The sequence below is a fragment of the Urocitellus parryii genome, chromosome 12, assembly GCF_045843805.1.
Source record: "Urocitellus parryii isolate mUroPar1 chromosome 12, mUroPar1.hap1, whole genome shotgun sequence".
In the NCBI taxonomy this organism is placed as follows: Eukaryota; Metazoa; Chordata; class Mammalia; order Rodentia; family Sciuridae; genus Urocitellus; species Urocitellus parryii.
The window spans coordinates 10,805,147-10,833,068 of NC_135542.1; the positions used below are offsets into that span (position 1 = coordinate 10,805,147).

The 27,922-nt window shown below is 44.7% G+C and overlaps 1 protein-coding gene across 1 annotated transcript in view; it reads left to right on the forward strand.

Annotated features, from left to right (window-relative positions):
• Aff3 (ALF transcription elongation factor 3) overlaps positions 1-27,922 on the forward strand; it is a 407,982-nt gene that overhangs the window by 252,135 nt on the left and 127,925 nt on the right. The gene's annotated exons all lie outside the window — the stretch shown is intronic.

A 27,922-nucleotide genomic window follows, 5' to 3' on the forward strand; every position in this document is an offset into this window, starting at 1 on the left:
TAACTGTCCTTTAATTTGCCTTATAAATGGAACAGTGCTTGTACCTTGTAATAGTGGTGACCAGGACGCAGGGATGGTTCTCTTTTCTCATGATAATGTCTCTTTAAATGCTTTTGGGTACAGATGCATTTTGAGGTCTTAATACTTTAGCATCATAAGAGGAAACTTGAAAACGCAAATGCTCCTCTTTATGAAGCAGAAATCGAATGAGATCGAGGCTGTGCACAGGGAGAAGGGAGGTGAGCCCTTTAGAATTTGGTGAGAAGACTTGAAGAAGCTCTCACAAATACTGGGGGACTTTCTGCCCCACACACCCGTGAAGATTTCATGTCATTTTAAAAGCCTGCCATCTGCAATCTCACCTCTGGATCATGAGGAGTGGGGAGGATTACAATTATAGTTCTCTCTGGAATTGCAAAAGTTTGTTATGTTCTTAAGTTAACAGAGCAGTTTTTAAAATATAAGAAAGGGCACTTCTAAAACATGTGTTCCTCTATTTTATCTTTTTACTATCAGTATTCATGGAACCCAAATATGTTTTTGATGATTCATTGGATGCCAAGTTGATACACCAACACTTAAATAAAATAACTCACAAGCTAACAAATGAGTTTGTTCTAGCTCCGCAGGAATTGGCAACAGGTTTGCTTCTAATGAGTCTTCATTTTTATCACTTTTGAGGAATGAAGTGCGTCTTGTTATTATAAGGCAGGCTTTGTGAATGAAATCTGTGGAGCGGGGCTCTTGTGGCTAAGCTTTTAAAGTGCTATTCATTAGCAGTCACAGTTGGTGGTATCTCATGGAGTGTCTTGCCTTGACCAATACCTGTTTCTTTGCTTTGCACAGGGTGGCTATATATTTCATAATGGATACAATTTCATGTTTGTTATTTTCCTAAAATTTACAAACCAATCCATTGTTGTGGTTTCTGATGCGCTCATGAATGTAACTGGCCTTAAATGGTTAAAATAATGCTAATTTTTAATTTTTTTTCTGCTGCCGCCAAAAAAGAGGGGGTGGGGAATGGGGGAAAGGGTTTTAATGCCATCTGGAGGCATTCTAGAGAACTGGAAAGAGAGGAATTACTGAAAAACTTAGTTTTTTGAGTAACGTTTAGACAGGATACGAATATACAATTAGAATGTGAGCTATTTGGGAGTGAGTTACATTTTTATAAATTGTTTAATAAGAGCATTAGTTATTACAGAAACAGCAATTTTCCTAATTCTCAGCAACAAAATTATCTTACAGACAAAGGAACAGAAAAAATATGTTGGAAAGCTGCTAGAGAACTACATTTCATTTTACGTGGTTTAAAGCCACCTTCGGTGGACACCAATTTTGTTAATGTAGTTTGGTGGGTCGTTAAAGTTCTCCTTCCCTTGTGTGTTTCTGAAGTGTTCATTCCCTAAAAGAATTTCTTTCCATTGCTCCAAACTTTATTTCTTCTAACATGTGTAAAAGTAAGTAAGTTGTCCGAGGAATCACTGTTAAATTTTCTGGAGATGTAAAGATGGTGGAAGCCTGGAACAACACCTCACGTGCCCCCCCTCTGAGCCAAGTGGCTCCTTGGTCACCAGCCTTTCCTCCTGAACAAGAAATGACAGAAATGAAGTCTGGGGTGGCAGGGATATCTCTTAGAAGTGGGGAATTCTGAACTTGGGATCTGTCAGAACCCTCTCACGGGGGTTCTGTTCTTGGGCAGGAAGAGCAGCTGTTCTGAATGTGTAGGACTCAGGATGCCTGACTTGCACGTGACGGGGATGTTCTCACACACTGCACCCCACCTGAGCTTTTGAGGATCGGAAGAGTTGTTCAACTTCAAGGATAAATTAGGACATACACCTTCTGATTTTTACCCATTTACCATCCTGAGGGAGACAGGGGTCTTAAGAGACAAAACTAAGCCAAGAATCAGAATCAAGAACAATTACTGAGTCAGTCGCAGTGGCGTGCACCTGTCATCCCAGTGGCTCAGGAAGCTGAGGCAGGAGGATCTTGAGTTAAAGCCTGCCTCAGCAAAAAAAAAGAAAAGAAAAGAAAAAAAGAGGCACGAAGCAGCTCAGTGAGACCCTGTCTCTATTTTTTATTTTACTTTTATGTGGTGCTGAGGATTGAACCCAGTGCCTCACACATACGAGGCAAGCACTCTGCCACTGAGCTATAGCCCCAGCCCAAGAGACCCTGTCTCTAAAAAAAAATAACAAAATAGGACTGGGGATTCGGCTCAGTGGTGAGTGCCCCTGAGTTCAATCCCCAGTACCCACCCCTCCTCCCCCGCCAAAAAAAGAACAAATACTGAGATGAGATCATGTGTTAGGTAGTAAATATAAGTGAACTCCTTTGCTAGGGCTACCATAACAAAACACACCCATCCAGGTGGCTACGTGACAGTTTATTTTGTCATGGTTCTGGTGTTGGTTCCTTCAGAGAGCTGTAAAGGAAGAATGTGCTTCTGCCCTTGGTCCTTGGCTTAAACACATCCTCTTCTCTCTGGGCATGTCTGTCTCTGTGTCCCTCTTCATGAGAACACAGTCATATGGGATCAGACCCCATCCTAATGATCTCATTTTAACCTAACTACCTCTATGAGGCCCTCATCCCAAATAAGATCACACTTTAAGGTCCTAGAGGTTAGGACTTCAAATATACGAATGGGGGAGGGATGACAGGGAGTGGGGATGACTCTTCCCATATCCTTAAAGGTCAGAGCAATCGAGGCTGCAGCCAGGTAAACAGAACAAGGAGTGTGTAGATCTCAGAAGATGGATCAGGGAAAGAGAGCCTGAGCCACAGAGCATCAATTAAGGGGGCCGAAAGGGAGAAACAGAGCAAAGGAAATTGGACATAACAAACACAGGCACTAGGATAGGCACCTGACTCAAACTGTGTGGGCAAATTATACTCCAGGACCCCTCATAGACATGGTAGCAGAAATTCATAGCACATCTATCCCCACAATTTACAAAAAGGATATGATTCATGATGACTAAGTAGGCTTTATTACTAGAGTGCATGGTTGGTTTATTATTAGAAAGTCAATCAGTGTAATGTGCTGTACTAATAGAATAAAGGAGAAGAAATCTAAATAGATACCAAAAAAAAAATCATTTGACAAAACGTAGCACCCACAAATGAATGTAAAAGAAAAATTTTTAAACTTTCAGCAAATTAAGACTAGAAGGGATGGATATCTATTAAAGAAGAAAAGAAAAACCTATTGCTTTTATCATAGTCAGAGGTAAAACTTGGAGTTTTAAGGTCAAGAATTTATTGGTATTGACTCCTCTTGCTATCTCTATTCAACATTTTACTTGAGATCATAGTCAGTGCCATAAGACAAGAAAAGGAAATAATCATACACAAAGATTGAGAGAGTTGATTGCTAGAGAAAGTCCTAAGGCTCTAATAAAGAGCTGTTTGAATCAATAATTTATCAAGGTGAATATCCAGAAATCTATTGCGTGCCAATTTATTAGGAATAAGCAATTGGAAAATGAAATTTAAAAAGTAACTCCATTTACCATGACATAAAAATATAAAATGCTTAATAAATTTAGCAAAAGACATACAAGACTTAGAAACTATAGAAACTACAACACATTGACGAGAGCAATTTAAGACCTAACCAGATGGAGAGAAGTTCAGGAACTGGAAAACTTGACAATATTGGTATCTCAGTTGCTCTTTTACTGATCTGTGGATTCAGCACAATCTCCATCAAAAGGCCAATAGGACATTTTTGTAGAAAATAGTTTTACAGGTTGATTCTAAAATTTTTATAGAAAAGCAAAGGACTTAGGTAGCCAAACAATCTGGAAAGAAGAACAAGATGGCAACCTTCCAGTCCCTGATTTTAAGATTTATTATAAAACTAAAGTAATTTAAGATATAAGGGCAGACAAATCAATGGAATGAAACAATCTAGGAACAGACCACACACATGTGGTCAATTGATTTTTCCACAAGACACAGAAGCAGTTGAATGCGGAAAGCCAAGTCTTTCAACCAAAGTTGCAGGAACAGCTACTGGCGGGAAAGGGAATTTCATGTGCCCACAGCTGAGAAGGATGAGAGACCTCAGTATAGAAGGTACAGCCATGAAGCACCTGCCAAAAACACAGGATGGTCTCTTCGCAGCCTGGATGGGACAAAAATCTCTTACGGGGGGTCACAAACATGTATACAAGAAGATCTTAATTGGATCTCATCAAAACAAAAAAGCATCTGCTCATAGAAATGAAAGGCCAGCTCATATCCCTGCGTTTGTGCGGCTTCAAGTGCCAAAGCAGGATTTGAACCCAAGATCCAGACCCTGGAAGCTGAGCTCTTCACCATGGCTCCATGAGGCTGATTCTGCAAACCCTATTGTCTCTGGAGACAGTAGCCATCCCAGGAAGAGCAAGTCATTGCCATAGGCCCATAGCCTACTAGATTGTCACTGTTATAGAAAAATCCTAAAAATAATGACCAAATGGAGATTTCCAACGTTCTGGGAAGACCACAGTTTGGCAGGATCGCTGTGTCTGCTTCATCCCGATTTGCCCACCACTGAAGGATCTTCTGTCAAGTCAAAGGCCAAAAGTACAGGCTTGTGGACAAATCCCAAGAGTAAGTGTCCTTCTTTATGCAGTAGATGGCCCTCAACCAATAAAGTTAACTGTAGCCTGAAAAAATACACAAAGATTTAAAATGACCTTCGTAAATTAGAGAAATTGGATTAAACACAAAGCCTTAAACTACTCAGGGGGGGTGCTGGGATTGTGGCTCAGCGGTAGAGCACTCGCCTAGCATGGGGGGGACCCGGGTTCAATCCTCATCACCATCTACACCTAAAAAATAAATATTAAAAAAAATAACTACTCAGGGAAAAAATAATACATATGAGGCAGAAGGAAAATGGCCCATCCAGGTGTGGACCTTGTGCAGTAAAAGAATTGGGAATTATTATCAGCTCAGACTGAATTACAGTGACCCATGAAATGGTCCTTCTTCAAAAGTTAATATATGGAAAGTGCCCATTACCAAGTACGCTCTCCATAAGTTATTGTTACTGCTATTATAATAGTATTTATGACTTATGAAAACTGGAAAATCAGAATTTTAATCTGTTCTTTTTTTTAAAAAAAAAGGAGGGGGATGAGTTTTTAGAATGAGTTAAAGGTGGTAAAAACAGAAATGATGAGAACATTTTTAAAGGTCTTCTCGTGAAGCTGGGGCTGCGGAGAAAAAGGGTTGAGTTGAGTCTACTCTCCAAAGATGTCAGGCAGAACTAGCTGTCTTCCAGGGTGTCAGAGGACGGAGCCGTGACAAGAAGAGCGCACCTGACCTCTCCCCAGAGAGAATAATGTGTGGCAGACATGAAGTCACTGATAGGGGAAGCACAGTGGGACTGGACCATGCCCAAGAATTCAGACCTTGTAGGTGACCTGGGACTCTCTGAGTCCGGTATAAAGAGGATATGGTCAACGCATTCATATCAAGGAAAAATGCCCACTTGAAATTTCTGCACTCGTTGAAACACTCTCTTAGACCATGTTAAATATGGAAGGAAAAAAAATCCAGAGAAACGGTTGTGCGCTCAACATATAAAAAAATGTCTCATCCATGCATGTGCATTTAAATAAGGTTCTACAAACTGATCAGATAATAGGGCCTAGAAGCTGAGAGATCAAAGTCTATTGGGAAATGGTTACCCAAAGATCTTTTTTTTTCTTTTTCCTGAGAAACATGAAACCTTCTTGATGTTTATTTTGGCGATGGAGATCTGGGTCTAAGATGATGAATTGTGGCGGATCTTTTAGTGTATGAGGTGTCCGTCCTCAGAGGCCTCTTTCTGTGTCCGTTAAGTGATTTGCCAGGACCCTGTTGGCTAAGAAAATGAGAAACCCAGCCCACCGCCTCTGCCCTGGGAAAGGCAGCCAGATCCTGTTTCTCTGCTCGTAGACATCGAGCATGAAAAATGAAATAGGAAAGGTCCCCCGGGCTCGTGAGGTCACTCATCACGCCGAGGCACGGATGGGACGCAGCCTGCCATGGGGCACGGCTCACCCAGGGGACAAGAAGGGCCACCATGCACAAAGCCAGGGGCGGCTTTGGGCCCAGCACACTGCTGAGGGAGAAGCCACAGCGGAGAGGGGTTAGGCGTCACTGTCGCATGGGTAGCGCCCTGAGATTTAAACACAAGAAGATTATGCCATCCCAGAACAAGCCTGTCGGCCTGTGCTCCTGCACCAGCCAGCATGCCTGTGGCCCCAGGGTCATAAAGGAATCTCCAGCAAAATTAGGGAGTCCGTCCCGCTGTCCCTTGTGGGGTTCCCCAGAGTTTCCCTCTTTCTTCTTCTCTGGGGACCCAATCAAATGAGCCTCCCTTCCGGATGTCATCTAGCTCAGGGTTCCTCAGACTATTGGGGGGTAATTTAATTTTTTGATTTTAATTGTGGAAAAATGCATGTAAGAGGCATCCTTCTAACCATTTTTCGGTGACATTAAGTACATTCGTGTGTTTGGGCTGCCATCCACACAGTCTTTCTCCAGAACTCTTTTTCGTCTTTCCAAACTGAAGCTCTCCACTAGGCGCCGTGGCACACACCTGTAATCCCAGCGGCTCAGGAGGCTGAGGCAGGAGGATGGAGAGGTCAAAGCCAGCCTCAGCAAAAGCAAGGTTCTAAGCAACTGAGTGAGACCCTGTCACTAAATACAATACAAAAATAGGGCTGAGGATGTGGCTTAGGAGTGGAGTGCCCCTAAGTTCAATCCCCGGTACCAAAAAAAAAAATTAACTCACTTCGCCCTGCCCTTGGCGACAGGGTTGAGTTACCCTGTACAGAATCATGGTTCGTATTACCGTATTTACTAACTGCCGTGGGCAATCAGTTGACTGACATTTACAGACTGGTTCCACTTTTTGCAGTATAGTGTTATCTTTCCTAAATCGAATCTGTTTGACCACACTAGGCATTTCGTGCCAGTAGACTTTTAAAGTGTTTCTCCTTTTTCTCTGACTTATTTCACTTAGCCCAATATCAAGGTTGTTCATGTTGCACCCTGGGTAAGAATTTCCTCCCTTTTTTGTACAGATATCAGACAGACCCTGACTTATTCTGGTTCAGCTAGTGATTTTTTTTTTTTTTTTTTGGACTTTGCGAAGGTATTCAGTTGAGACCATACTTGGAATTTTGAATGTGGATCTATCCCCTGGCTGACAGCATGCAGTCTGTTCCTCTCCTGATGCTGGGCAGCCCCAGGGAGCATGGTCACAAGGGGGACAAGCAATGCTCTACTGCGTGTGGGATGATAGCTTAGGGGGATGAGTGGATTTTCAACTCCTCCAACTGAGGATGAGTTGACCGGGCTTTAACCTCTTGGTAAGTCAGGAAGCTTTGCACACACCACATCGGGTTCATATACTCCCCCTCCCACCTCATGCCTGCTGTGAATGATGCTGCTGTGAACACGGGTGTGCAAATATCTCTGCATCCCTGCTTTTGATTCTGCTGGGTGTGAACCTGTCTTAAGCATTTTTAATACGACCTAGAGTCACAGGTGCATTCTGCGTTATGCCCCAGGAGAGTGCCTGTGCCGAAACTAGCGCCACCCACGCCCCCCACCGTTCACCTCTGTGAACCACACTTTGGTCAGCCACCATGCAAAGCACCGCAGATTTTACTACCGAGATGCTCTGAGCAGAAGGAGGAGGAAGCCATGTATTGGACCCTGCCATGTTTCCGGCCCTATTTGTCAATGACTTCTAAGTCCTCCCAGTACCGTTGAAAGCAGAGTTTCTCTCACCTCACATACAGATGAGGAACCAAGACTGAAAGAGTTTCTCCAAAGATTAGAAGTCACGGTGTCGGTCCCCACTCAGGGCCTCCCTCTGGCCCCACTGCACAACTCCCTGGGGTGCTCCTCTTGCAGAACCCAGGAACTTGTTAGCACACCTAGGAAGGCACTAACTGACCACTCAAAAAATTTGAGAGCCCATTCACAGGCTCAAGAAGTAGCTAGCGATTGGAGGTCTGTGTCCTAGGATAAGGAAATTTTTCAGTGACCCCTAATGAGGCCACATATGTAGCTGAGTGTCACATTTGTGATTGAGGTAGACACCATCTCCAGAAGGAAGTCTAGTCCCTTGGCAGTGAACTCTTTCAGTCCGCAGAGACATTAACTCATAAACCTTAGCTTCTCTGTATTCACTGTGGCTTTTGCTAACATTTTCCTGAGGTGTCACTCAAGCCGAGGAAGAGCATGGTTCCCATCACCGTATTTAGTGACTGTAGTGGGTAATCAGTAAATGTAGCCTGACATTTACAGGCTGGTTCTGCTTCCTTGGATTATAGTATTATCTTTCCTAAAGCTTCTTTCTGCTCTTTGGTTGAAGCCTCTTCCATCATTTAGAATATTGCACTTATTCAACCCAAAAGTATTGGCCTGAAGAAATGAGCAGCTGCTGAAGAATGCAAGGATGGTTAGACGACATTTGCTATGCATTTTGTGTACCTTCTTGCAAAGACATCATCAGCCAGATCTCTTCTTTCTCTTCTAATTAAGATACAGGCCTCCAAAATGTGGAGCTTGTCTATTTGCAAACTTATCCCCCCACCGTGCCCCAGTTCATAGGTTCTCTTTGCACCCTGTGCCTCTGATGCTGGTCCCCTCTCAGGCAGCCTGGTATCGTAAGGCTATTCCCATGACACAATATCTATTTGTACCGGGCACTCAGCGAGACTCGTTGTTTTACTTAAGTCTGACACCAAACTGGTGAGGCATATTATTTCATTATTGCATATTGTATTACAGAAGAGAAAAATGGGATCTCAAAGGAGTAAATTGGCTCACGGAGGTTTCAAACTTGGCAGAGCCTCGAATCCGGCTGGTTGCCCAGCTCCAGAGCTGCCTGGAGGCGCTGCCTGAGGTCTGTGCCCCAGAGGACACGTGGAGTGGTAGAGGGTTTAAGGAAGAAATCCCATTTTTGAACAAAGGGCTGATAGTTTCCTAACAGCCCTCCGTGTCTGCCTCCCTCCCTATTAACAAGAGCTGCATCCCACAGAGCCTGTGCGGGCAGGGGGACCGCCTTCCACGCACTCTCGCTCCTGCTGCTTCTGCATAGTGACGGGGTCTTGGCATTTGCCGGGGCTGGAGGCTGGAGTCCATCCCACAATGCACATAGCCGGCAGGAGTGACCTGACAGCCTTCCCGACTCTGCCCACCTGCTCGACTCCCAGGACCCTCAGTGTCAGCAGTTTAGTAAGCTACGTCCCCGAGATCTACCAGGGCATGCAAGGTCCATGAGCCCCGGCTCCACGGTCCTGCAACAGAGAAGTCCACCACCAGCTCTTCAGCTTCTTCAACAACTGAAGCATCCAGAGGGATGGAAAATGCCCGGATGAGGGCAGAGGACCACACCTCCACACACACGCACTCACCTCTCCGTGTCCAATCGGCCATTCCTGCTTTTAAAAATGAGGATTCTGGGGAATTTCAGGCACTTAGTTAGAACAGGACAGGTGTTACTCTATCATGATCAACGGGAAAGAAAATACTAGCTACTCTCTGGATGCCATGGGTGGACCAAACACCTGTGAACAGGTAGGACAGAATCCTGGACAATAGACTAATGATATAACAATGACTCGAGGACGAGAAACACAGGACCACCCTGTAGATGGTCAGCTCTGAATTTTCAGAGCATTTCAAGAGATTGGAGGACACTAGAGTCTCCCACTTGGTAGATAAAGAAACGGAGGCCGACCGAGCTCACACACACAGGTAGTATATGGCCCAGCCAGGACGTTACCACAGAGAGCCTGACTTGACAGTACCCTTTCTTGACACTGCCTCAGACTACACACAGCTGAACTATGTTAACAATCAATTAACAAGAGAAGTTTGGAATGGGGAGATGGCAGGGGCTTTGGGTCATGTGTGGTTTGTCCCCCAAGGCTCATGTGTTGAGAGTTTGGCCCCCAGTGGTGGATATGGGAGCTGAGGGGACCTTTAAGAGGTGGAGCCCAATGGGAGATCCTTAGGTCCTTGGGGGCGTGTCATTTGGAGGAAATGGTATTCTCCTAGAGTTAGTTCTCCAGAGAGCAAATCCTTATAAAAGCCTGAACCTGACCCTTCACTCGTTGTGTAGAGTTCAGTTTTGTGACATGATCTCTCACTCCCGTGTGCTCCTGCCATTGTACTAACTGTCCTGAGATCTTCACCAGAGCTGAGCTGATGCTGGCACCATGCCCTTGAACCTCCCTCCTGGACTTTGAGCCAAATAAACTTCTATATAAGGTTACCCAGCCTCATATATTTCATCATAGTAACAGAAAACAACTAGAACAGCAGGAAATCCTGAAACGTGGAGCTATTTCATTTGAGATTTTAACATAAGAGTTTCATGTTTGAGTCAGAGAAAGCGTATTTATTCATTGCTTTTGGAGTTTCAATGTGTGAATAAGCAGAGTGAAACATGAAAAATAGCCAATAGTTCGATAGAATTATTAACCATATAGTTTCACTTCTTAGAACAATATGACGCTAATTTCACACAACCCCAGAAGTTGTATGCTCTAAAAACAAAGAGAAGATTTTTTGGACATGAGTAAATGCATAAAATATTTTTTTAATGTATCATCCATTTGACCACCAGAAAAAATCTTTTCTCCCACAAGCCCATTGTAAAAACTGAGACCTTTTCTGATGTGCATTTTATTTTTCTTCTTGACTATTTGGGCTACATCATGTGACCCTCACTCCCAAATTTTACTGGGCATTTACTGTGTTTTGTACACTATTCTGAGCACTTTACTCATATTTTTACAGTTCTTGGGAGTAATTATCTTCATTTTCAGATAAAAAAATATATATATACACAGAGAGGTATCTGGGGATATAGCTCAGTTGATAGAGTGCTTGCCACAATCACATGCACAAGGCCCTGGGTTCAATCCCCAGCACCACACACACATTAAAAAAAAGAAAGAAAGAAAAGTAAGAAAGAAATATATACAAAGAGAGATTAAGAAACTTGACCAGGATCACACAGCTAGTTTATGACAGAGCTAGGATTTGATCCGAGTTTGACTTTTTGGCCCATGCTTTTAATCACATGTATATAGATCCTCTTTTTTGTCTATTATATTTCAAAATATTTCCAAGAAACTGAATAATAGTGTATCTCTAAATAAATAAAACAGTATTTCCACATTATGTGGCACCTCAGGGTTTACATAGATGTTGAGAAACGCACTTGAAGTAGTAATTGATATAATTAATATCTGTATCTTCCCTTGAAATGTGTGAAGCATATCAGTATTTTTATCTTCTCTTTGAACATGTCCAAGAAGAGATCACTTTATTACATTCTGAAGTACATTTGAATCCTGTTGGATTTTGTTTCCTAATAATCACCAACACTAACGGTGCTAAATTGCCTCCGAGGGAGAACAGAGAGAGCAAAAGGTCTCTTTAAAAATACTAAATTTTATGTTCAAATTTTGAAGAAAAATAACCAATCCCAACTTAAGTACTCGCAAAGGTTGGTTTCTGCAGGAAGGTCCCATGTTGCCCGGGGAGAGATTTTGCAAGCTGTGGTCTGGGGTGATGCTGATGTGACCTGAGACCCTAGGTGGACTCCTTCAACACAAGGATGTGGACTGTTCTGGAAGCTTAGGATGCTGGATGGGTCATAAGTAAGCTCTTAAAGGGGTCCCCCGTAGAGAGAAGCAGAAAAGATTCAGAAGGATGGGAATGGAAATTTCTCTTCTTCCAGCAGTTGTAAATGGATGCCTTTGTTGTTTATTTAATTCCTTCTCTTCATCCTCCAAACCAGGGTTGCCAGATAAAACATAAGACGCCCAGTTCACTTCAAATTTCGCATAAACAGGGAATAACTTTTTTTTAGTGTGAGTGTGTCCTCTGCAATATTTTGGACATACTTCGACTAAAAAAATTATTTGCTGTTTACCTGAAAGTCAGCTTTGTATGGGCTTCCTGTTATTTTCATTCACTAATTCTAATAACCTGACTGTACACCATGAAGACCGTGGGTCCAAGTGGACTTCGGAGTGTTCACCAAGAACAGAACAGAAGGCAGGCAGAGAAGGGAGGGAAGGAAAGGGAGAGGAGAGAAAGGAACAGGAGGAGAAAGAAGTAGGAATGGATTCTGGCCAGCGGCCAAGTCAAATAACTCAATTTGCAAGAAAGAAATCCTAAAACTGAGGTCATAGGAGGGAAATGTCTATTTCACAGACTCTTTTAGCCTGAATATTGGCCCAAAAAAGAAAAAGGAGGACGTCCCGTTCGCATCTGAACACCCCAGCTCATCCAGGAATGGAAAGATTTGGAATGTGAAGATTCTTAGCTTTGGAACTTCTTTGGAATACCATGACTGTTTATTAATGGCAAGAAAGACTTTTTTTCTTTTTTCAGTGAGATGTTTTGGTAATTGGATAGCAAAGAAAGCCACCTAACTTCAGTTTGTTACCAAGACGCCTTTGAAACTTGGTGGATAAACTTTTGTTTGTCCTATGCTGAAATTAAAAAAAAAAAAAAAAAAAAAAAGATATCAGATACCTGATATGGAGAAGAATTTTATCCCTGTTTCAAAATCACCCAGTTCAGCCTTGAAGCAAGAAGATGGCTTTTTTTTTTTTCTCCTTTCCACAAGTTTAAAAATATTAACTGACATCTTAGCTTCAAGCCTGGTTTTTTTTTTTTTTTTCTTTAATCTCCAACCAGACAAATTACTCTAAGCAAGAAGCCTCCTTGCCTTCATCCTGGACACGTCACAGATGTGACACTCTTCGGTGGGAGATGGCTTTTTAACTGTGGATGGGGAAAAATCACCTTTGGAATTTTTAGGATGTTATTGCAAGCAAGGTTACTCATTTTTGACTTGCTAAGCCACGACTGGATCAAGCCTTCGACAGGGTAAGAATGTTTTCACTTTACGATTTCATCTGTAGGTATTTCAAGAGCAGGATCAGCACCCTGGGGGAGCAGGCCCCTGAGCCCCTGCTGTCTGAGGAGTATGTTAATGTGAGTGTCCTATAAAAAGGGTCAGGTTCTGTCTGTGCCTTGAGCTAAAGAGTCTGCCCCAGGACAGAATTGGGGTGGCTGGAACAGGAATAGGATCACATCTTCATTTTTTGGACCAAGGAAACGTTAGTATTTTTTAGAGGCTTTTAAAGAGCGTCAGCTGTTCGAACAGCTTCCCTAACAAGGGGACAGCTGAGTAGGAGCCTGGCATTTCTGCAATTGTTTGGCGTCATTGCTGTTGCTTAAAAAAAAAAAAAGGAAAGAAAGAAAAAGAAAAAGTGGTGGTGCAGGAGTTTTCTGAGCAAACGTATGCATGACAAATTTGCCTGGTGGTTTTGTTTTTGTTTGTGTTTTCCAATTCGTGAAATAGGAACCAACATTGCTTTGTCTTCTGTTTTCTGCTGTCTTTTTCTCTATTCTTCATCTCGGTGGCTTTAGATAAGGCACCTTGCCTGTTTAGCTCAGATCAAGAATAATGGTGTGCTACATGCTTGCCCTTAAAGAGAATTCCAGAAGTTCCACAATCAGTCTCTTCCCAGAGAGCCAGAGACGGCATCTCCAAAGCTGGGCTGCCTGGGGAAACCCACCGGTGAGCCCCAGGGGACCAGGTCAGCCCACGGGGCAGCCAGCACAGAGACAAGCGCCGTTTTGATAGGAGAAAGGTCCAGAGGAAATCGCCAGGTGATTTGAACAACAGGACCAATGGGTACGCGTACCCAGGAGCTTTTTAAAATACTGATAAATCAGAATTAAACAGACTGGACATGGTAATGCACACCTGTACTCCCAGCAATTTTGGAGGCTGAAATGGGAGATCACTTGAGCCCAGGAGTTTGAATCCAGCCTGGGCAACCCACAGAGACCCTGTCAAAAAAAAAAAGATTTGATCAAATTACCATCTGCCCCTATGATTCTAATTCACATTCACGATCCAAAAAGTAATAACTCAGGAGGCCTCAAACCTGATTAAACTATCCGAATCATGGAAGAGAGTTTAAAATGCAGATTCTTGGGCCTCTAGAGGCTCATTCACTGTGTCTGGGTTTGGGCCTGGGAATATGTAGTTTTGAAAACTTTTTCCAATTGATTTCACACTCAGTCAGATTTAGAGACCACCATTGCCTTGACTGAATCACATTAATTTCAGCACAAGGGAGATATATATACATATCCTTTGTGCTGAAATTAATGTGATATATATCACAGTATATGTATATTTATATATATATGGATATTCTTATATATTTAGGAATATGTGTGTGTATATGTATGTATGTATGTATGTATGTATTTCCTAGCTTGATCCAAGCCTGTTTCTCTCTCATTTCAAAGGAAGAAATGCCCACTTCTTTTCACCTCTGATGTTCTTGACCTCATCCCTTCCCTGCTCCCTTCCAGACCCCTCTCTTATTGTATCTTGGTTGCTCTTCCTACCTGGGTTTATAACATACTCACATTTTCCCAGACAAAATTAAAACAACCACATTCATCAACCACTATATACTGGTCAGCTTTTCATTACTACAACAAATTACCAGAGGCAGGTTAACTTTGTAAAGAAAAGAAGCTTTTTTTAGCTTCTGAAGGTTCCAGGGCATGGTGCTGGCATCAGTTCTCCTCTGGTGAGGACCTCATGGTGAATCACAGTGTAGGAGCACGTGGGGGGAAGGAAGAGATGATCTCATGGGGAGGTGTGAAGTAGAGAAATTCAAGGGTCAACGTCAGGTTTTTGGAACAATTCACTCCCTGTGGGACTCACTCTTGGAGACTAGCATTAGGCCCCATCTCTTAGAAATGTTACTACTTCCCAATAGTGTCACTCTGGGGACCAAGCCTTCAAAACACAAACTTTTGGGGGAACAAGCAATATCCAAATCATACCACACAGCAAATATAGAAGTCAGCCTCTCTTCACCTGCAAGGAATATATTCCAAATCCCCAATTCCAAATCCATTCCACACTTTACATATTATGTTTTTTCCTGTAGATGCGTATCTGTGACAAAGTTTAAATTATAAATTAGCCACAGTAAGAGATTGATAATCATAACTCATAATTTTAAAATTATTAAAATATACCGTAATTAAAGTTATGAGAATGTGGTCAGCCCCTCCCCTCCCTCTCAAGATATTTCATTGTACTCGACTCAGTCAATCTGATAACCAAAATGGCTCCTAAGTGACTAACAGGCGGGTAGCTTATAGAGCATGGATACACTAGAACAAAGGATAACTCCTGTCCCATGTGAGATGAAGCAGGATGGCGTGTGAGTTTGTGTGTGTGGGGGGGGGGGAGAGCGCGTAAAAATGGTACACAATTTAAAACTTTGAATTGTTTATACCTGAAACTTTGTCTCTAATATTTCCAAGACCTTGATTGGCCATGGATAATTGAAAATGCAGAAAACAAAACATGAGTAAGAATTCTCCTTCTCTCTCTCTCTTCCAGTCTTTACTCTTTCCCTAGCCCTTCTTCCTTACCTACTGTGCACAGAGCTGGTTTCTAGTGTCTGTACTTGGTGGGTCTCTGTGGCTTATTCTTCAATGAGCCAAGCTGTTGGTCCTTCCCAGTCCTGAACTTCCTTGATTTTTTTTGCAGCATGTAACCCTCTTGGAACCTTGGTGATGCCCTCTGCAGATCATCTGTTTCTTGGCTGCTCTCCTACCATGTTCTCTTGGCATTCGTACCAGGGTTCAAATCTTTGGCCCATTTTTTTTTCTTGTTCTCTTCATACCCTCATGGTGCTTGCATCCGTGTCTTTAGTTTTAACTCTCATCTCTGTCCCAACATTTCTCAAATCAAGATCTCTAACTCTGATGTCTTCCTGGACCTCCCAACCAGTCTTTCCAGCTATCCCCTGGGACCTCACCCATATGAGGACTCAGGGTCACATTCCCTCCACTGCTTCCACCCACCCCAGCCCCAGCTCTTCTTATGCTAATGATGCCTCCCAAACCCAAACCCTGCACTCCGTCCCCTTCTTTGGCTCCAACACCCCAGCACTACCAGTTCCTATTTCCATAGCCTCTCCTACAAAATTCTACCCCTCTAAGCTTCCTTGGCCACTGCACAACCCAGGTCATCCTGTGCCCTCCATGGAAGCCTGGTTTCCCTGCAGGTTTCTTCCCTTCCATCTATCTAATGCTGCCAGGTTAATTTCTCTAAAGGACAGTTCTGATCCTACTACTTCTGTGCTCTAAAACATTTCATTCTTTGTATCACCAAAAATGATGTTCATATTCCCAGCCTGGCCTTTAGGATTTTTTTGTGATATCTACCCCCATTTATTTGCTTATTTTTCTTCTTGGCAGTGCTAGGGGTGGAACCCAGGGCCTCATGCATGATAGGCAAATGTTCTACCCCTGAACTACACCCCCATGTATTTTTCTAGCCTCATTTCCTGCTACCTGCCCCAAACCCATGCACACAAAGCACCTGCCAGACTAGGAATCTTGCTGTTCCTCTAACATGCCTTAGATTTTTCTTCTGAATGCCTTCATTCAAACCATTCTGTCTGCAGAGAGTGACTTCTCTTCATTCTCCTACAAGAGTCTCTTGGTTCTCACATGAGATCCTCTTCTGCTTTCCCATGGCCAGGTTCCAAGGTCCAGCTGAGCCTCTCCCTCCACCATTAGACAAACTATGTTGGGTGCCTGACTTTGCCCCTAGTATGTGTTTACTCCCAGTATAATGACTATGCAGTCATCTGTGAGCATCTGGAGATTGGTTCCAGGACCTACCAACAATACAAAAATCCCTAAAGTAAAATGGCACCATATTTGCATAGAATCTGCACACATCCTGCCGCACACCTGAATCACCTCTAGATCCTGACACGTCCTGCTCCCATCCCGATGTTCTGTCCTTCCAGGGCATCTCCAGGTCACCAAGCTGACACACTCATCTGAATGGAGCTTTTAAACAAGCATTTTTATATCTTAAAACACCACGTTTATGTACAGTGTGCATCATTGATCAATTGACTGTCCTTGTTTTCCAATAAAATTGTTAAACTTAAAAAACTGGTATCAAACCGAAGCAGGGGTGGCTTGTAAGAATGTAGTTTCTAAGTCCCGCTTTCCTCCCTACCTCCATCTCCTCGTCACTGGTATCATCACTGAAGGTTTTAACGAGCAACAAAGAGCCACAGGGAGATGCTCTGCAGCAAGTCACCCTGCTTCGAGGTCCTCCGCGGACTCGCCACGAAAGCAAGACAGGCACCCGCCAAAACGTCCTGAGGGTTACTTGCAAAGGCCAGCTGCCTCCAAGCCAAAGGGTGAGCAGTAGCCCATGGTGGAAACCAGATTCCATGAGAGCAGAATGAGACAGGACTGGAGAAGGCTCCCACGTCTTAGGAAGCCCAGGATGACCGCAGAATGGTCTGATTAGAAGCGGGCTCCTCCTGTGGTTCCTTTCCAACATCGGCCCATGAGCAATTTCTACACCACAGCCTTTACGGTTCCTGGCACCCAGAGACGTTGCAATGACCCTAAAGTGCCATGGATAAAAATCCACTTCCTGTGGCCATAATCCTGTTTTCCACATGTGTGTATGCAGGGAGCAGAGCCCCCGAAACACCTGGAAGCCACACTGGGGGAAGACTGTCACTGTTACCCACCTCTATGATCTGAGTTCAAATTTCATCTCCGTTTAAATTCTCCCAGGAATGTGTTTTTCCCTAAAAGCTGACTTGAGGATTAACGCAGGTTTAGGAAATACAACAGAAGATCAAAGACTTGTTCTCCCCACTTTCATAGGGCAGGTGATTGGTCATTCCAAGTCAAGCACTTAAGTCAGTCACTCGATCCACCTCCTTACAGTTCCATGTCTTGTCCATCATCGGGTGGCCCAGAAAATTAAACTGACTGAAATAACCTGAGGGTGTTCATCAGAAACCAGAGAAGCCAGGCCTGGTGGCACACACCTGTAATCCCAGAGGTTGAGGAGGCTGAGGCAGGAGGATCACAAGTTCAAGGCCAGCCTCAGCAACTTAGTGAGGCCCTAAGCATTCAGTGAGACCCTGTCTCTAAGTAAAATTTTAAAAGGGCTGGGGATGTGGCTCAGTGGTTAAGCACCCCTGGGTCAATCCCCAATACCAACAAAACATAAAAAATAAAAAATAAATTAAATAAACCAAGGGAAGCCACAGGTGACAGGTTTGGGGTAGCCAAGGCAGCTGGAGGGCGAAGCCTCAAACATATGACTGACCATAGCTCCTTTATGGGAGTGTGAACAGCCAGAGTCCATTCCCATGAGACCTGCATATTATATACTTAATATGCAATTTTTTTTCCATCACTTAAATGTTTTATCCAATAAAACCATGTTGCCACTCAGCTCAAGTAGCTTTGTGAGGAACTGCCATTCTAAGTGGGTGAAGACATTAAAGTTTTAAAAATCCCCACTTCCCCAAATTTGTGATTTTTAATGACGTCATATACTTTTTAATAGTGTGTTTATCCCTTTTCTATTTTTTCCTACCTAAATATAAATATTAACATCAAAAGAACAGAGCTTCAAAGGGTAGTCACATTTTCCTCATTTTCAATCCAAATTAAAAATAATATTTGTCATATTTACATTTCTTTTGGTGAACTCATCCAATAATAAGTCATCACCTTGTTAAAAATTTGTTATTCGGTTTCTCTAAGAAGCAAAACTAAAATTAAAGTGCATATCCTAAAATGTTCTTACTGAAGCCTGCTCATCCCAAGTCCCTCAGCACCAGGGAGCAAGCCTTTCTTTCAGAAGAGTGCTTCCTCTGGTCTATCAGAGCCTTAGGAATTGCTGGGTAAATGTGTAACAGATCAAGTACATAACTGAATACGAATTATTGGCATCACACTGAGATGAGGGTGTTCTACTGTCTCCATATCAAACTTTCCAAAATGCTGAATCACCAAGGTGAGGGAGGCTGTTTTGCTAAAGTAGCTATCCAGAATCAGCACCCTTACAGTTGAACTTGAGCTGGAATTTCCAAATCCTGCAAAGGTCATGGTGGCAATCATCCAGCACCCCAGTGCTGGGCAGCCCGGGCATGATGAGTCACCAGCAGACTCTCCAGCACCGCAGACACCCAGCTTGGCCCCACATGCCCTCTTAGTGTCATTGGGGGATGGGTAGCTGTCCTGAGGGTGAGAGAATGAAAATTAAAAAGCACACATCAGCTGCTGGATGAGGCTAGAGCTTTCAGGCTGGGAAGAGTAGAGATGGTCCAGTCATTGGAACTTAGAGCCACATTCAGGGACCAGATGGGGCTTTACCAATATTGCCCCACCCTACAGACGAGAGGCCCACTTGGAATTGTTCTTTGAACAACCTGGGAATATACAGGAAGGTTTTAGAGGAACAAAAATATCAGTCATACTTCATTACATGAGACCTTATAAGACAGGCAGCATACAAATACACAAGCAGGCATTTGTTTCTACCTTATTTTCATGAAACAATGCTGTCGAAAGCTGTTCAGTTGTGTTACATAATGTTGTCCTCAATGATAGCTGTGAAGAAGGTAGAGCTGGCTTTATCATTCTCATTGTAAAGCAACCACCAGCAAGTTCATGGGTCTGAATTTAACATCAAAGCTAGAACTACTGCTAAGCTCTGTCCTAGATCTGAGGTGGCACTTAACCACTGAGCCACATCCCCAGCCCTTTTTTGTATTTTATTTAGAAACAGGGTCTCACTGATTTGCTAAGGGCCTTGCTAAGTTGCTAAGGCTGGCTTTGAATTCGCCATCCTCCTGCCTCAGCCTCCCGAGCCACTGGGATTCCAGGCACGCGGCATGGTGCCCAGCCCCAGGACCTTTCTGCAAGAGCAGAATGCCTTGCCTCCTTGCAATAAAGAATTAGCATTGGTAATAGAGGTATGTTCAGAAACCCAATTCAGTATTTTACAGATTTCTCTCTTACTACATTTGCTCTGTAGCTCTGAAATTTACATTGTTTTTCTTTCTCTGCAAAGCCTCTGGGCTCCTGAAGATGATGTTTGAATTGGAAAGTGTTTTTTTCAAGGCAGGATATCTGCAGTCTCTCTCTCTCTCTCTCTCTCTCTCTCTCTCTCTCTCTCTCTCTCTCTCACACACACACACACACACACACACACACACACACAGTCACTCACACTGTGGGAATGAGCTGAAGGCAGTCAGGAAAGCCATCGCAGCCACTTGCAATGTCCCCTAGCAGAACAGGTGGCAGGGCTCTGCATGACATTTAATATTCTCAGATCTGCAATGGCCTGATCCTAACTCCTGCAAAATGGCCCCTCCCCAACTTTCCCCTGCTTCCTCTAGTCTCTAGTTATGGAGGGCCAGGTGGACTTTTTCCCCCGGACTAATGTCCTTGGGGGTGGGAGGAGAATCTGGGTTGAGACCCCTGATGCAGACGTGGCCAGGGCCTCAATCTCTCAGAATAAATGGGATGGCGGAGCAGAGAGAAAAGGGAACCACAGGCCGGGTCTTGCCTGTAGCCGTTGGGAATTCCATCATGATGTAATGAGGAATCACCTGTCATGCTGCGTGACGTGCAGCGCTCTCACTAGTCGAGTTCAAGTTCTGGGCTTCCAGGGACCACATGCCAAGTGTGGAGAGAAGAAAGAGTAATACCACACAATATTACGTGTCACTTGATTCCCTTCTAGAAAACTAAGTGGGGTGTGGGGTGGGAATAAGGGGTAAGTTTCTGAGGCATACCCTGGAATAAAACTTTTGCACATAGCAAATGAAATGCAGAATTTAAGTATCAGATGTAGAGGATCTTCTGTTGTGGTTTAGATATGAGGTGTCCCCCAAGAGCTCATGTGTGAGACAATGCAAGAACATTCAGAGGTGAGATGATTGGATTAGGAGAACCTTAACCCAATCAGTGGATTTATCCCTTGATAGGGTGTGGCTGGAGGAGACGAGTCATTGGGGCCGCGCCATTGGTATGTATTTTTTCCCTGGCAAGTACAGTCTGTGCTCTCTCTGCTTCCTGGTGTGATGAATTGAACCACTTTCCTCCACCACTTACTTCCACCCTGATATTCTGCCTCATTTTCAACCCAAAGCATTAGAGTTGGTTATCCATGGACTAAGACCTCTGAAACCATGAGCTCTCATATAAACCTTTCCTCCTCTGATTGTTCTTGTCAGGTTTTTTGGTCACAGAGTGAAAAAGCTGGCTAAAACATCTGCCCACTGAAAATTGCATCCTCTCCAGCTGAGTCCCAGTGATCTCAGCTTCCTGTATGTAATCACCTGCGCTGGGGTGCGGGAATCATCAACAAGATTGTGGGGAGGCGGTGGAGGGCAGGGGAGCTCAATGTTAACGAAACTTTCCGCAGTTCTTCCAAGCAGTGAAGACTTTACGGGATGTTATGTCAAGTTGACTTTGCAGGCAGTTCATTGGAGAATTTTATCTGCGCCCCTCGCCAGAAAAATACTCCGTTTATCTGGACAGGTTGGGACAGCTGACAGTTGTCTGGGGATGACAGCCTGTGGGAGTGAGTGTCCCCCCTGGGAACAGGGAGACCCATTTCTGCTGAGAGCCTTGTGGCAATGATGTGGGGTCCCCACCCCCAAGTAATCTTTGCACAGATTTTAGAGAGCTCTCAGGGTAGGAAAAACAAACTCCATATGAATCATCTTTGTTTTCATAGATACTTTATTCCATTGTCTTCAAGATCCCTGTTATGGTTTGCATATGGGGTGTCCCTCAAAAGCTCACATATGAGTCAGTGCAAGAGGTTCAGAGGAGAAATGAATGAGTTGTGAGAGTTTTAACCCAATCAGTGAATTAATCCCCTGCTAAGGACTAACAGTGAGGTAACTGAAGCGGTGGGGTGTGGCTGGAGGAGATGGGCATTGGGCGTGGCTTTGGGGTATATATTTTGTATCTGGAGAGTGGAGTCTCTCTCTCTCTCTCTCTCTCTGCTTCCTGACCACCCTCATGTGAGCTGCTTCCCTCTGCCACCTTCTCCACCATGATGTTCAGCCTCAGCTTGATCCCCGAGGAATGGAGCTGGCCTTCTATGGACTAAGACCTCTGAAACCGTGAGCCCTCCAATAAACTTTTCCTCCTCTACAATTGTTCCGGTCAAATCCTTTAGTCATAGCAGTGAAATTGCAGGCTAAAACAACCTCCCTCATCTTATGGCCTTACAGTGTCTAAATGCCTTGTGAAATCTCAGAATAAGAAATATTACAAATGAAATCCCATCTCTTGCCAATGAAGGAAGTGGAAAGGCAGTGCTGTGTCATTAGTTTAAGAAATCTCCTGTTGCTTAAGGTTGTTGGGACAAAACCTATTCATTTACAATGAAGCAATTGGGGGAAGGGGTGGCCCTGCCTCCTCCGTCTTTTATGACAGCCTCAGGTGACCTGAGGTTGGTGGCCGTGAGCATGCATATAAAGTCAGACATTTCCATTTTTTTTCCCCTTGCAGTCTAAGAGCACACTTCCAGGTGTTCCCAGGAGACCTGACTAAGAATGCAATTAGTGTCTCCATCTGGGCCAGGTGCGGTGGCACACACCTGAAATCCCAGCAGCTTGGGAGGCTGAGGCAGGAGGATTGTGAGTTCAAAGCCAGCCTCAGCAGCAGCAAGGTGCTAAGCAACTCAGTGGGACCCTGTCCCTAAATAAAATACAAAATAGGGCTGGGGATGTGGCTCAGTGGCCAAGTGCCCCTGAATTCAATCCTTGGTACCCACACCCCCAAAAAAGAATGCATTTATGCTCATAGGTGTAGAACCTGGCAGTAAATCCCCTGGTGGATGGAAAGCTACAATTGGAGGCATGTATGTATTAGGATCCCAGCCGGAGATACCCACGCAGTGGGGCTCAAGGTGGGACCTGAGCCCACTCAGATATGAAGGACTGGCCCAGATGGGGACACTAGAGCTGGGTTGACCATCCAGGAGCCACCAGGCACAGGTGAGCACTGGAAATGGGCAGAGTTTGAATTGAGAGGGGCTGTAAAGTGTGAACCACATAGGATTCCAAACACTTTATGGGGGAAAAAAAGTGTAAATAGTATCATTGGTGATTTTTGTTAGGTGTTGAAATGTCAATATTTGGAATTGTTGGGTTAATTAAAATATGTGTTAGTCCCTCAGTGTCTGTGGGGACTGGTTCTAGGAACCCCCTTCTCCATGAATACCAAAAGCCACAGATGCCCAAGCCCCTGATAGAAACCGCTATAGTAATTATATGTAATGGACACCCCCCCCCCATACATTAAACCATCTCTAGATGACTTACAATGTCTAGAGAAATGTGAGGGCCGTGGAAATAGTCGTCACACTGTCACACTTTAGGGAGTGAAGACAGGAAAGAACATCTGTGCGTGTTCAGGACAGACCCCACTTTTTCCCAGTGTCCTCGCTCCATGGCGGTTTGGATCCTCGGATGCAGAACCCCTGCTTACAGAGGGCCGAATGTGTTATTCAAATTACTATCACTGTTTCTTTCTACTTTCTAACATTCCAACGAGAAGAGTTGAACCTCTACAGGTGACTCAAGCACGTTTCTCTGAGACCATATTTTTCTAGAGAACGGGTCAGCGTGTGGCGTGGGCAAGGCAGGGACTCACGGAAAGCAATGCAGACAGTTTCAAAGCGAATCTCAGGCATCCCTGTTCTTAAGGGCCCCTCAGCCACCCACCAGGGGTTTCTCCGGGCTTCCCTTGGTAGTGACAGCATCCACTCAGTAGCCCACCCTCGTGCCCAATGGACTTAACTTCTCTGGACATCACTGTGGATTGTGGCTCAAACCAAATGTCCCTGCTTTACATCTGCTGTCCAGTTGGTGCTAAAGGAATGCCCAAATGATCTTGCCCTCAGGCACAAGTCAACTTTAGGCCCATAATACCCTTTGAAGTTCTAAAACACCCATATAAAACTTCTTGGCTAAAAAAAAATTTTTTTTAAATGACTTGAGGAATGGAAAAAGGTGTGTCGTGTGGTGAGAAGGCTGGATTTCATACAGGGTGCCTTAGTGCTGGGAAATACCACGCAGCAGGGGAAAAGGAGGTGAGGGAGTGTTGGGGTGCTTCTCATGTTTACCAGCTTTAGAGTTTAAATACGAAACCAGATCACTGCCTTGCATTTTCACTCCTTAAGGTTTTTAATGACTTTGTTCTTGGGTACTAGAGAAAAATAAAAGTACTTTGAACTACAGAGTCAAGTCCCAAGGAGGGGGAACATGTGTCAGCCATTTCCCTGAGGGTTTTCCTGGTTTTTATTTTGTTTTTGTTTTTGATTTTGATTTTTGCAGGGTAGGGGCTAGGGAGTTACTGGGGATGAATTCAGGGCCTTGTACCTGCTAGGCATGTGCTCCACCACTAAGCCACACCCCAGCCCCCATCTCCCTGTTAAGAAAGAACCAACAAGGGACCTAAGACTTATAAATTGCAAGATGCAGAAGGCAACCCCATTCTATAATTCTTATCAGTTCTTTCATTTTTCTTTGGTCGAAATCACCTTGACTTCTAAAAACAATTGTTTTTCTTTAATAGAAAAAAAATTTAGAATTACCGTCAATGGTGATGTGGTAGTAGGAGCAAATGTGGCTCCATTTTGTTTTATGACTCCATCCTGTAAAACAACCATGCCAAGGAGAAGGGTCATGACTGGAGCAAGATGTTCTTTTCCTTTTGCTATAGAAACCTTTAAGAACACGGAACTACCTAATGGGGCATTGTTTCTGTAACTAGGGGAACGGGGCTCTGTTTCTGTAACTGGGGTGACTGGGCTCACTGTGATTGGTTAGGGTTCCCGCCACTTGACTGCACTCTCCCGCCTCTGTAACCTGGCTTGCTTGCATTGGCTGGACCCCCTGAACATCCCTTTTGCGGTTTTCAGGCTTATAAGGAGCTCCCTTGCAATTGTTCGGGGCTGATCAGGGGAATAGCTTTATGTTCTAGTCAGCCGCCACCAGTGTGCTTCAATAAAGGCTTGATTCGATTATACGTGAGTGGTCTGGAAGTCAGTTTATGAAACCCCAGGACGAAGCTTTAACTATAACAGTGATACTAGATAAGAAGTTGTAGTATGTAAACCATTTCCTTATGAAAATCAGATTTGGGCATATCTGGTTTTTGCAATATCTGGATGTGGAGAGAAAGTTTCTTTTCGAGAATCTAACTAAAACATACACAAAGAAAAATAAGATTTTTTTTCATAAACACATTTAAAGTTACTCATTTGGCGTAATAATGTTTAATTACTATTAACATCAACTTTAATCACAGTGAATAATGGAATTCCAGCCAGGTGCGGTGGTGCACACCTATAATCCCAGCCTCTTGGGAGGCTGAGGCAGAAGGATTGCAAGTTCAAGGCCAGCCTCAGCAAAAGGGAGGCCCTAAGCAATTCAGAGAGACCCTGTCACTAAATAAGATATAAACAAGGGCTGGAGATGTGGCTCATTGGTTAAGTGCCCCTGAGTTCAATCCCAAGTACAAAAAAAATAAAATAGTAATGATGGAATTCCATATCTACTTTTTTCTTTTTAAAATGCCACTCCTCCTCCTGTTCTCTCACCCAGCTCTTTGCTCTGTTACCTCATCACAATCTTCTCTTTACCATTTGGTTCAGTTGAATTCCTCCTCCATCCAGGGCTCATGAACAGCCCTGGATTTTCATGGTGCCTATTCAAGAAAGGCTCATCGTGCAGAGGATGAGGCTGGGCATGATTGGTCTCTTTAGTGGCAGGTGGCAGGAGCTGTGGTAGAGGAACCCATTCAGTGGGCGCGGGGCAGTGCCAAGCCACCTGTCACAAGCGAGCACTTGGCCTTCGGGAGACTGATGGGGCTCAGGACTTTCACACGGAGTCACCTCCTGCACATTCACCTGGTGCCTGCAGCCCCGTTCTCCGGAGGACCCTGGAATTTAATGTATCTTCTCTCCCTGAAGAACTTGGTGGAGGAAGGAGATGGCTGAGGGCCTGGCTGGAGATGCCATGTCCTTGAGGATGTCATGTTCTCTTCCCTCAGAAAAGAGGGAAGGTGAGGGACGGCGGTGAGCTTCTTGAAGGAGTGGGCTGGGCTGGACCCTGCGGAGGGAGCGGCCAGGCACTCAGAGAGGGCGCAGTGGGGTCACGCTGTCTGCCTCCTGCTTTCTAACCTCTCCTGTAAAACTCTTCTCAGCCCTGCCCCAGCTTGCCCTTCTCCTGTCACTCCTGTGTCCCCACACAACCCTATCTGCTGCCTCCACAAGCTGGTGGCCTCTTTCCAGCTCTGCCATTAATAAGGTTCTGAAGTAAGAAGAGCCGGGCGCGGTGGCGCACACCTGTGACCCCAGAGGCCGGGGAGGCTGAGGCAGGAGGATGGCAAGTTCAAAGCCAGCCTCAGCAACTTAGCGAGGCCCTAAGCAACTTAGCAAGACCCTCTCTCAAAATAAAAAATAAAAAGGGCTGGGGGCTTGGCTCAGTGGTCTGGCACCGCTGCATTCAATCCCCAGGAGCTCCCCCCACCAAAAAAAACAGAATATGCCGCTGATAAGGGGACAAGACCAAGGGACATGCAGGATCCTGTGTCATCTCCCTGAACGCAGGAGCCACCATGCCCGTGGAAGAACTCAGCAAGGACCAGAGGGGGATCTGGCAACTAGAGCCTTTCAGCGCCCTGAGTTAACTCCCTCCAGGGGAAGAGTTAAGTCCTCTTTGGACTTAGCAGGAGGTGACCCAGGCACAGAGAGGAGGGTGTGGGCTGCCCAGCAGGGCAGACACACCCGCCTGTGCTTGAGCAAAGCTCTTCTGGCCTCGCCACACCCCTGGGCTCAGCTGCTGGAGATTTGGCCCTGGAGACCGAGCACCAGTCTCTGCTTCCAAAACTGCCTCCAAGAGCCAGGAGAATGCTACTCAGCCATGTCCTTAAATTCTTCCATATTGTAGATTCACTTAGTGAATGGCACGGCATTAGTCCATCCTCGGCGCTAATTCAATATCCCTGTGAACCAAGACCTCCCATGATGGACTTCTACCTTCTAGCTAACAGCCCTCCTGTTGGGGGGCTTCTAACTCTGTTCTCCTGATCTAATCATACCATTTCAGTCTCTGCTGGAACCATGACCCAGCCCTCTCTCACGGGTTCCAAGTGACCTGCTATCCCACCATCCAGTACCATCTTCTAAGCAGGAAGAAAACTTGCTTTTTTTTTTTTTTTTTTTGCACTGCTGAGATGAAGTTTTGGAGAACTGACAGCGATAGCCATGGTTCATAAACCCCTGCTCACAACTGCACCAGAGTAGCTTCACCCCTGCGAAATTGTACAGAAGTTTGATTTGGTGAGCTGCACTGGTCTCCGCTCCCTTAAGAGGATGACAAGCTCATTGATGGGATGAATCCTTTGACAATGGCCTTGAGTGAAATGTCCTTTGGGAAAGCAGATCTGTGAGGGCAGGCGAGTATTCCTTCCACCTTAGACACTAGGTAGAGACAAGGCCTGCAGCGCATCAGCCATGCTGGATGCTCCAAAAATAACGGTCCATCCCAAACTGCAGGCTGCAGAGGGGCAGGAGGCCTGTGCATTTCAGGCAGAACTTTAGAGTTTGGGTATTTTGCATGAAAATAGTTTGGCTCATATACATTGCAAGATCCTATATGCAGCCCCCCATGAGCTCAGAGGAGGAGTGAGCCGTGATTGACTGGTGCAGTCTGGTGTGGATCAGCTGTGGTGATCAGCTGGTAAGAATTTTCTGGAGCAGGAAGACATGGTGGAGGGCAGGGGAAGAAATGTTGGCTAATATCCTGTCAGTGAAGAAGGCGCTGAGACAGTGAGGAAGACCTGGACAGAAATGACCAGTGGTTGTTTGGCCTCGGCTTTCCGAAGGGACTGGTCCTCTAAGCCCCAAGTGTATTTCTCCCTTCCCTTGGTCACCGCCTCTGTGCCCTACGACTTGGACGCCCAG